Consider the following 6,974-nt stretch of genomic DNA (forward strand, 5'->3'; position numbering starts at 1 on the left):
GACTCCATTCAGGCCTCATAAGAAACCAAAATTGGATTTAGGAGAAAACAATCATATGCATCATATTATGACTCAAGCATGAGGGAAAATGGAAACATTTTGCCCATTTTAATAAGCAGAATATTTTAACAAAGGAATAATCCTAGAACATCCCATCTTGGGAGGGGATTGATCCGGAAGCCGTGAGTGCTGGGGACCGGACCTCGTGTCTGGGGAAGGCGAGGCCACTGCAGTGGTCCAGGCGAAAGAAGCCGGGGGTCCACAGAGCCGGCGGATTCTAAAATCCGCACGAGGGCACAGGACCCAGCGGCCAAAGCAATTCTGAAAATTAAATGCAAAGTCGGCGGCGTCCACTTTCCCCTTTCGGGATGCGTCACGGCACGCGGCCCCGGGGGACAGAGCTGCCGTAGGTGTGGGCGCAGACACCAACGGAACAGAACAGATTCCAGAAACAGACCCACTCGCGTTGGGCAATTCAGTGCCAACAAAAAGCCAGAGTCATTTAGTGACAGAAATATGCTTCCGACCAACGGCATTGGAGCCACTAGACAGCCACACACAGAAAATACCACCCTCGTCCCGAATCACCCGCCACGTCCCAAACTCACCTCCTGGCCGTAAACCATAACACATACAGCTTCTAGAAAACAACAAAGGAAAAATCCTCATGATCTTGGACTAACCAATGATTTCTGAGAAAAGACATAAAAAGCAGAAACCATTCAAAAATATTGGGGCTCCGGGGGCCTCAGTCCGTTGAGCTTCTGACTTCGGCTCAGGTCATGATCTCACGGTTCATGGGTTCAAGCCCCACGTCGGGCTCTGTGCTGACAGCTCGGAGCCTGGAGCTGCTTCCGATTCTGTCTCCCGCTCTCTGCCCCTCCCCTGTCTCGCTCTGTCTCTTTCTCAAAGATGAACATTAAAAAAATTTGTTAAATGACAAAGTGGACTTCATCAAAACTACAAACTTTTGCTCTTTGAAAGATACTGTTGGAAAACATACAAGTAGGGCACATGGGAGGCTCAGTCGGGCGAGTGACGACCCTTGACTTTGGCTCCGGCCATGACCCCAGGGTCGTGGGTTTGAGCCCCAAGTGGTGCTCTGCTCGGACTCTCTGCCCCTCTCGCCCTCACTCGTGTCATGTCTCAAACAAATAAGCATTTATTTAAAAAAGGAAACCAAATAGGTAAGAGACACACAGGCAAATATTGATACGACGGACATCTAATAAAGGACTTAGGTCCAAAATACTGAAAGAACTCTTGTAGCTCAATATTAAGAAGATAAACAATTGGGTAAAAAACCTGAACGGGTAATTTACAAGAGAAATCCGCTGGTGAGGAGCACAGGAGAGCTGCGGGCGTGAAGCTGCAGCCACAACAAGGCTGGGCGGGCTCCGCGGCGCGAGCCAGGCCGGTGAGCGCACAGAGCAGCCCGAACCCTCACGTCCTGCCGGGGGGGACGCGGCCACCGCGGGACAGACTGGCGCTCCGGAGGGCCAGGAGCCAGAGAGCTGGGCAGCGGGGACATCCACGGTTAAGGGGTGAAGACTCCAGGAGCAACGTGGGACTGATCCACCAGCTCAGAGCCAGACCAACTCCAAGCAAGATAAACACGACCAAGTTCACGGCTACACACATCACAGGGATGCTGGATGCTGGCCCTGAGCATCGAGCCAGGAGACAGCACCGGCCCACCTGCATCCTCTGGAGAAACAAAGCCGGTGTGCCCGCTGGCGTCACAGCCAAGCCATTCTGACGCCGAAGACCTTCGAGGGTCCTCGTCCCCACTGGCTGTGTCCCTTCTACGCCCTCCATGGGCACCCCCCTTATGCACCCCCGCCTCCCATGTCTCCCCCCCACCTCCCCGCCAAGTGCCTGCATTTGTTCAAGACCCACCCCCACATCCATCTACCAGACTCCTCTTCCATCCTCCGAGCCCGCTCGGCCACACCCACCGTGCGGAGCGTCCTCACCGCTGCCTGTGAGGACCCACTGCCCTTCCGGTGTCTGCCCCACCTGCTCAGCCCTCGCCCCGTGTCCCGGGCCCGCCACATCAGCCCGGGCTCGGCAGCTCCTGCCGTGTCTGGTGGCGGCTCCCCTCTGCTCCAGACCGCGGGCTCCCTGAGAATGGGTCACGTCTTAACGGTGTTCTCAGCCCCACAGCAGGTCACGTGTGGGAATCACAGCACCCGCTGGCACAGGCCACTAGGAAGAACAGTTCAAGTACGCCCCCTCCCGGCCGGCAGCCGGGGCTCAAGTACGCCCCCTCCCGGCCAGCACCCAGTACGCCCCCTCCCGGCCAGCACCCGGGGCTCAAGTACGCCCCCTCCTGGCCCTCCGCTGGGTCTCAAGTACGCCCCCTCCCGGCCAGCACCCAGGGCTCACGTACGCCCCCTCCCGGCCGGCGCCGGGGGCTTGTCCTCCCTCTGGAAAAGGTGGGCACGTTTAGTTCTTAGTAGAGCCAGGGGTCCCGCCCTACAGCCCTGAGGACCCCAGAGCAGGGAACGTGGGCCGTCCAGGCGAGCCCCCCAGGCGTGCACCGGGGAAGCCACCTCGCCCAGCACTTGGGAGCCCCAGCTCTGGGCTGCCTGGGCGATGTCTCCGAGTCGCTCCCAGCTGGTGGGGGCTACTGGTCCCCAGCAAGGTCTAGGCTCCCTCCGCACACACTCGGAGCCCCAGCACCAGGCGAACCACAGAGCGACGTGGAAGAGACAAGCCTTGGCCTCTGGGGTGGCTTAAACTGCAGCCTCCTGGCGGGGAGAGGTGTGGCCATTGCTTGGAATTGGCTTCCATCTCCCTGGCACAGACGTTTTCGTCTTGTTCCAGAACACAGCCTTCGGGCCCGCTGCACGTCACATCTTCCCGCTGGGGCCCGGGCGCCGCTGGGCTCCCCGCAGAGTTTTCCAGGAGTTCTCATCCCGCACCCCCCACACGCAGAGGTAAGAAAGCAGATGCACGTGCCCTGGCCGCAGGCTGGCACCGGCACTTCCCAGCACAGTGAGCCACACACAGATATTCAGAAAGAGAATAGCTCCCAACTCATAAGGGCCGAGGGAAGAAAAGCATCTGACGGTTACAGAGTCCTGCACCCAATTTTATTCAGACTGACGATGGATGTTTGAAAACTAAAGCTCGTGTAAGTTACTCTAAGGAAAGATTTCTTTAGTTGACAGGCATCTGCATGAGTCCCTTCTCTGCGCAAGGCGAGGGTTTGGGAATCCGAGTCCCCCACCCAGCGGGACGTCGGGGTCTTGGATGACTCAGTGCCTCCGCCTTCGCCCCGCCGGCCTCCTGCTGCCTGCGGTCTTTGTCACACTCACCCCCTCCCCAAATCCTGTGACTCTAAAAAGCCCCAGTGAAAGAGCAGCCACAGGCTGAGCTCGGACAAAAAGTGGGGAGAGTCGTAAAAGCGTGGTCTCTAGCTGCTCCCGGGGTCGCCCCGATGGGGACATTGTGTCCCTTCCCTTCTCAGCGGCACCTGCCCCAGGGGTGCTCTGCAAGGACTCGGCCTCCTGCAGTGCGTGGTGGCAGAGCTGCTTTCCTGAGCAGGTGGCATCAGAGCAACGGGAAAGACTGATTTTCTGAGCAGGACCAGTAAGCCCGCTCCTCGCCATTTGGACAAGGTGAGTGCAGAGGCGAGCAGACAAGTGTGCACATCCTGCAGGAGCCTCAAGGCTGGGGCAGTGGGGGTCTCAGCCGGGCCGGATGCCACTCCCGTCCCGGACATCAGGGCCCTGCCCGGCCTCCTCCCCACCCCCTCCCCCAGCCCAGGAAGAGCCACAGCCACAGAGATGACCAGGTGGGGCCGGCCCAGGACCAGAGCAGGTGGGAACCCTCGGACCAGGTAGCGTTGTCCCCCGATCTCAAACACCAGTGTGACCGCTCCTCAGACCAACTCAACAGGGAAGAGCGTCAGTATGGTCACCGTCAACAAGGCCACCGTCCCCACAAGAGGTTTGTCTGGGAAGGGCGCCCAGACCACCTGTGCAGCCCTCACCTCCCCACACCCGACGTCCTCCCCAGCGAGGGGGCCCCGGAGGCGGCTGGTGCGGGGGGTGGAGCTTCCTCCCGCCCCCACACAGGCGGGTAGGGTCCGGGTCCTGCCACCTGCTAGCTGCGGATCTCCCTGAACCCCCATCACCTCTTCCGTAAAAAAGAGACAATCGCTACCTCATCACGGACACTTATGAAGGGCTCACAGGAAGCTCTATTGGTCTGTCCCTACGAGAGACAGAAGCGGTCCCCGCTTGGCCACGGGGCAGCCGAGTGCCTGCTCCTGCATCCGTCCCGAAACCGCCGCAGAGGAGTCGATGCGCTTCCACGGACAGAGGGGCCTGTGTCTGCTGCCTGCCGGTCAGATCAGGCCTGGGCTGGTTCTGAAAAGGCGTGTTCTCCTCCCGAAACGGTGGCACGAGCCCGGGCCGGAGCAGCAGGGCTTTTCTCCGTGGCCGTGGCAGGTGCAGAAGGGAAGCCAGAGGAGCCCTTCCGGAAGTTGTTTCTTCCTTGCAAGCACAGAAACAAGCAGAGGGGAAAGTCCGCAGCTAAGGAAGGAAACGAGCCGGCTGAGAGGCCCGGCCAGAAGCAGAGCCGCCGCCTTCCTCTGCGAGACGCAGGCCCGATGCCCGGCCACCCTGGGCATGCCCCATCCACCCCGAAATCTAGGTAGTGCTTCTGCTGCCTCGCGAAATTCAATGCAAAATGACCTTCAAGTAGACAGACCTGTGGATGCGATTCGACCGTCTGGCAGTCCCCTGACAAGTCTCAGGATGTGTGACAGTGCAGTGTCACCTCCCACCCAGGCCCGGGTCCCACCCACCCAAGTCTGAGAACAGCGAGCAAGTCACAAGAACTAATGCGTGAGAGCTGCCTCACCTCCGGGGCCGCTCTCTGCACCCGAGCCCCCACCCCCCGTCACATACGGTCACCAAGCCTGGTCCTGAGGTCCGTGATGGGGCCTCCCCGGCAGGTGGACCAGGCAGGGGACTGGCTTCTGATCAGGAAGCTTTTATTCTTTGCTTGTGTTTGTGCAGATCACACCGTGTCTTCTCCGCTTCTGCGTCCTCTGAGAAGCAGACCCAAGGCTGAGCTCCCTGGGCAAGGAGTGTCTCAGGGGAAATGCCACGTCGATGGGGAGGCAGAGTGAACTGTCAGACTGTGTGGGAACTGACCCTCAGGAAGACCACTGCCAGTCTAGGGAATCTGGACAAAGTCACCATCAGAGGCATCTGCCTCTCTAGAATTCTCCGCCTGCTCAGAATCCCTGCCATGTCAGTCACTGTCATGGGAAGTGAGACCTCCGGGCAGAGATATAATGTACAAGTAAATAAGTAAATTAAAATGTAATCATAAATGAGTCTTCAAATAGCACAAAAGAGGGCAAAAGAATGGAAACAGACAAAAATAAAAGCAGTGGAAGAAACAGAACACAAACAACAAGGCAGTAGAGCTAAATCCAACCATACTAATAATTATATTAAACACAAATGGTCAAAAAATAAAAATTAAAAGGCAGAGATTGTTAGAGTGGATATATAAGAAGATCTGAGTAACTACTGTGTAAAAGGCCATGAGAAAGAATGAAATCTGGCCATTTGTAGGAAAGTGGATGGACCTCGAGGGTGTCATGCTAAGTGAAATAAGTCAGGCAGAGAAGGACAGATACCATATGTTTGCACTCATAGGTCTAACAGGAGAGACCTAACAGAGGACCAGGGGGAGGGGAAGAGGGAAACAGAGTTGGGGAGAGAGAGGGACGCAAAACCTGAGAGACTATTGAATTCTGAAAACTAACTGAGGGTTGAAGGGGGAGGGGGGAAAAGAGGTGGTGGTGATGGAGGAGGGCACTTGTGGGGAAGAGCACTGGGTGTTATATGGAAACCAGTTTGACAGTAAACTATTTTTTTAAAAAAAGGCCACTTTAAATATGATCATACATCAGCACCAGGGTGGCTCAGTCAGGTAAGTGTCTGACTTCGGCTCAGGTCATGATCTTATGCTTCATGGGTTCAAGCCCCGCATCAGGTTCCATGCTGACAGCTCAGAGCCTGAAGCTTGCTTCGGATTCTGTGTCTCCCTCTTTCTCTGCCCCTCCCCTGCTTGTGCTGTGTGTGTGTGTGTGTGTGTGTGTGTGTGTGTGTGTATGTCTGCCCCTCCCCTGTGCATGCTCTCACTCTCTTCCAAATATAAATAAACATTTAAAAAATTAAAATAAATAAATAAAATTATACATATGAATTAAATTAAAAGGATGGACCACAAATAGATGTAGAGACATACATGACTAAACCTAATCAAACAAAGGCAGAAGTCTCTACATTCACATCAGACAAAAAGGAATTCAGAACAAGAAAAATTACCAGGTGAAGCGGGAACCTCACGTGATCATAGAAGATTCGACTCTCCATGAACACACACATCATAAATGTACATGTACCAACCACAGAGCCATAAACGTTACAAGCCAAAAACTGATGGAGCTGGAAAGAGAAATGGACAGTTATAGTTGGAGATGTCAATATTTATCTCCCAACAAACAATAAAAAGCAAGTATAAAGAAAATCAGCAAAGATATAGAAAGTCTAAACTCATCAACTAACTGGACAGAAAAGATGTTTACAGAGCGCTCCATTCCAAAGCAGCAGAAGACACGTTCTGTTAAAGTGCTAACGGGACATGTGCCGAGGCAAACCAGAGCCACACCCTGGGCCATCACACAGGACCAGAGCCACACCCTGGGCCATCACACAGGACCAGAGCCACACCCTGGGCCATCACACAGGACCAGGGCCACACCCTGGGCCATCACACAGGACCAGGGCCACACCCTGGGCCATCACACAGGACCAGGGCCACACCCTGGGCCATCACACAGGACCAGGGCCACACCCTGGGCCATCACACAGGACCAGAGCCACATCCTGGGCCATAAAGCAGGCCGGCATACATTTATAAAGAATAGAAATCATAAAATG

The 6,974-nt window shown here is 55.7% G+C and overlaps 2 long non-coding RNA genes across 2 annotated transcripts; one reads left to right on the forward strand and one right to left on the reverse strand.

Annotated features, from left to right (window-relative positions):
* The first annotated feature begins 1,863 nt into the window (after window positions 1-1,863).
* Window positions 1,864-5,476, forward strand: LOC115274097. Its single transcript, XR_003901095.1, has 5 exons — window positions 1,864-1,984; window positions 2,830-2,942; window positions 3,476-3,626; window positions 3,770-3,957; window positions 5,034-5,476. It is a non-coding gene; the product is annotated as an uncharacterized LOC115274097 (long non-coding RNA).
* Window positions 4,178-6,707, reverse strand: LOC115274096. Its single transcript, XR_003901094.1, has 3 exons — window positions 6,600-6,707; window positions 6,360-6,479; window positions 4,178-4,544 (listed from the first exon to the last, which is right to left on the reverse strand). It is a non-coding gene; the product is annotated as an uncharacterized LOC115274096 (long non-coding RNA).
* Between the last annotated feature and the right edge of the window lie 267 nt (window positions 6,708-6,974).

Source organism: Suricata suricatta, chromosome 2 (assembly GCF_006229205.1).
Source record: "Suricata suricatta isolate VVHF042 chromosome 2, meerkat_22Aug2017_6uvM2_HiC, whole genome shotgun sequence".
Classification (NCBI taxonomy): Eukaryota; Metazoa; Chordata; class Mammalia; order Carnivora; family Herpestidae; genus Suricata; species Suricata suricatta.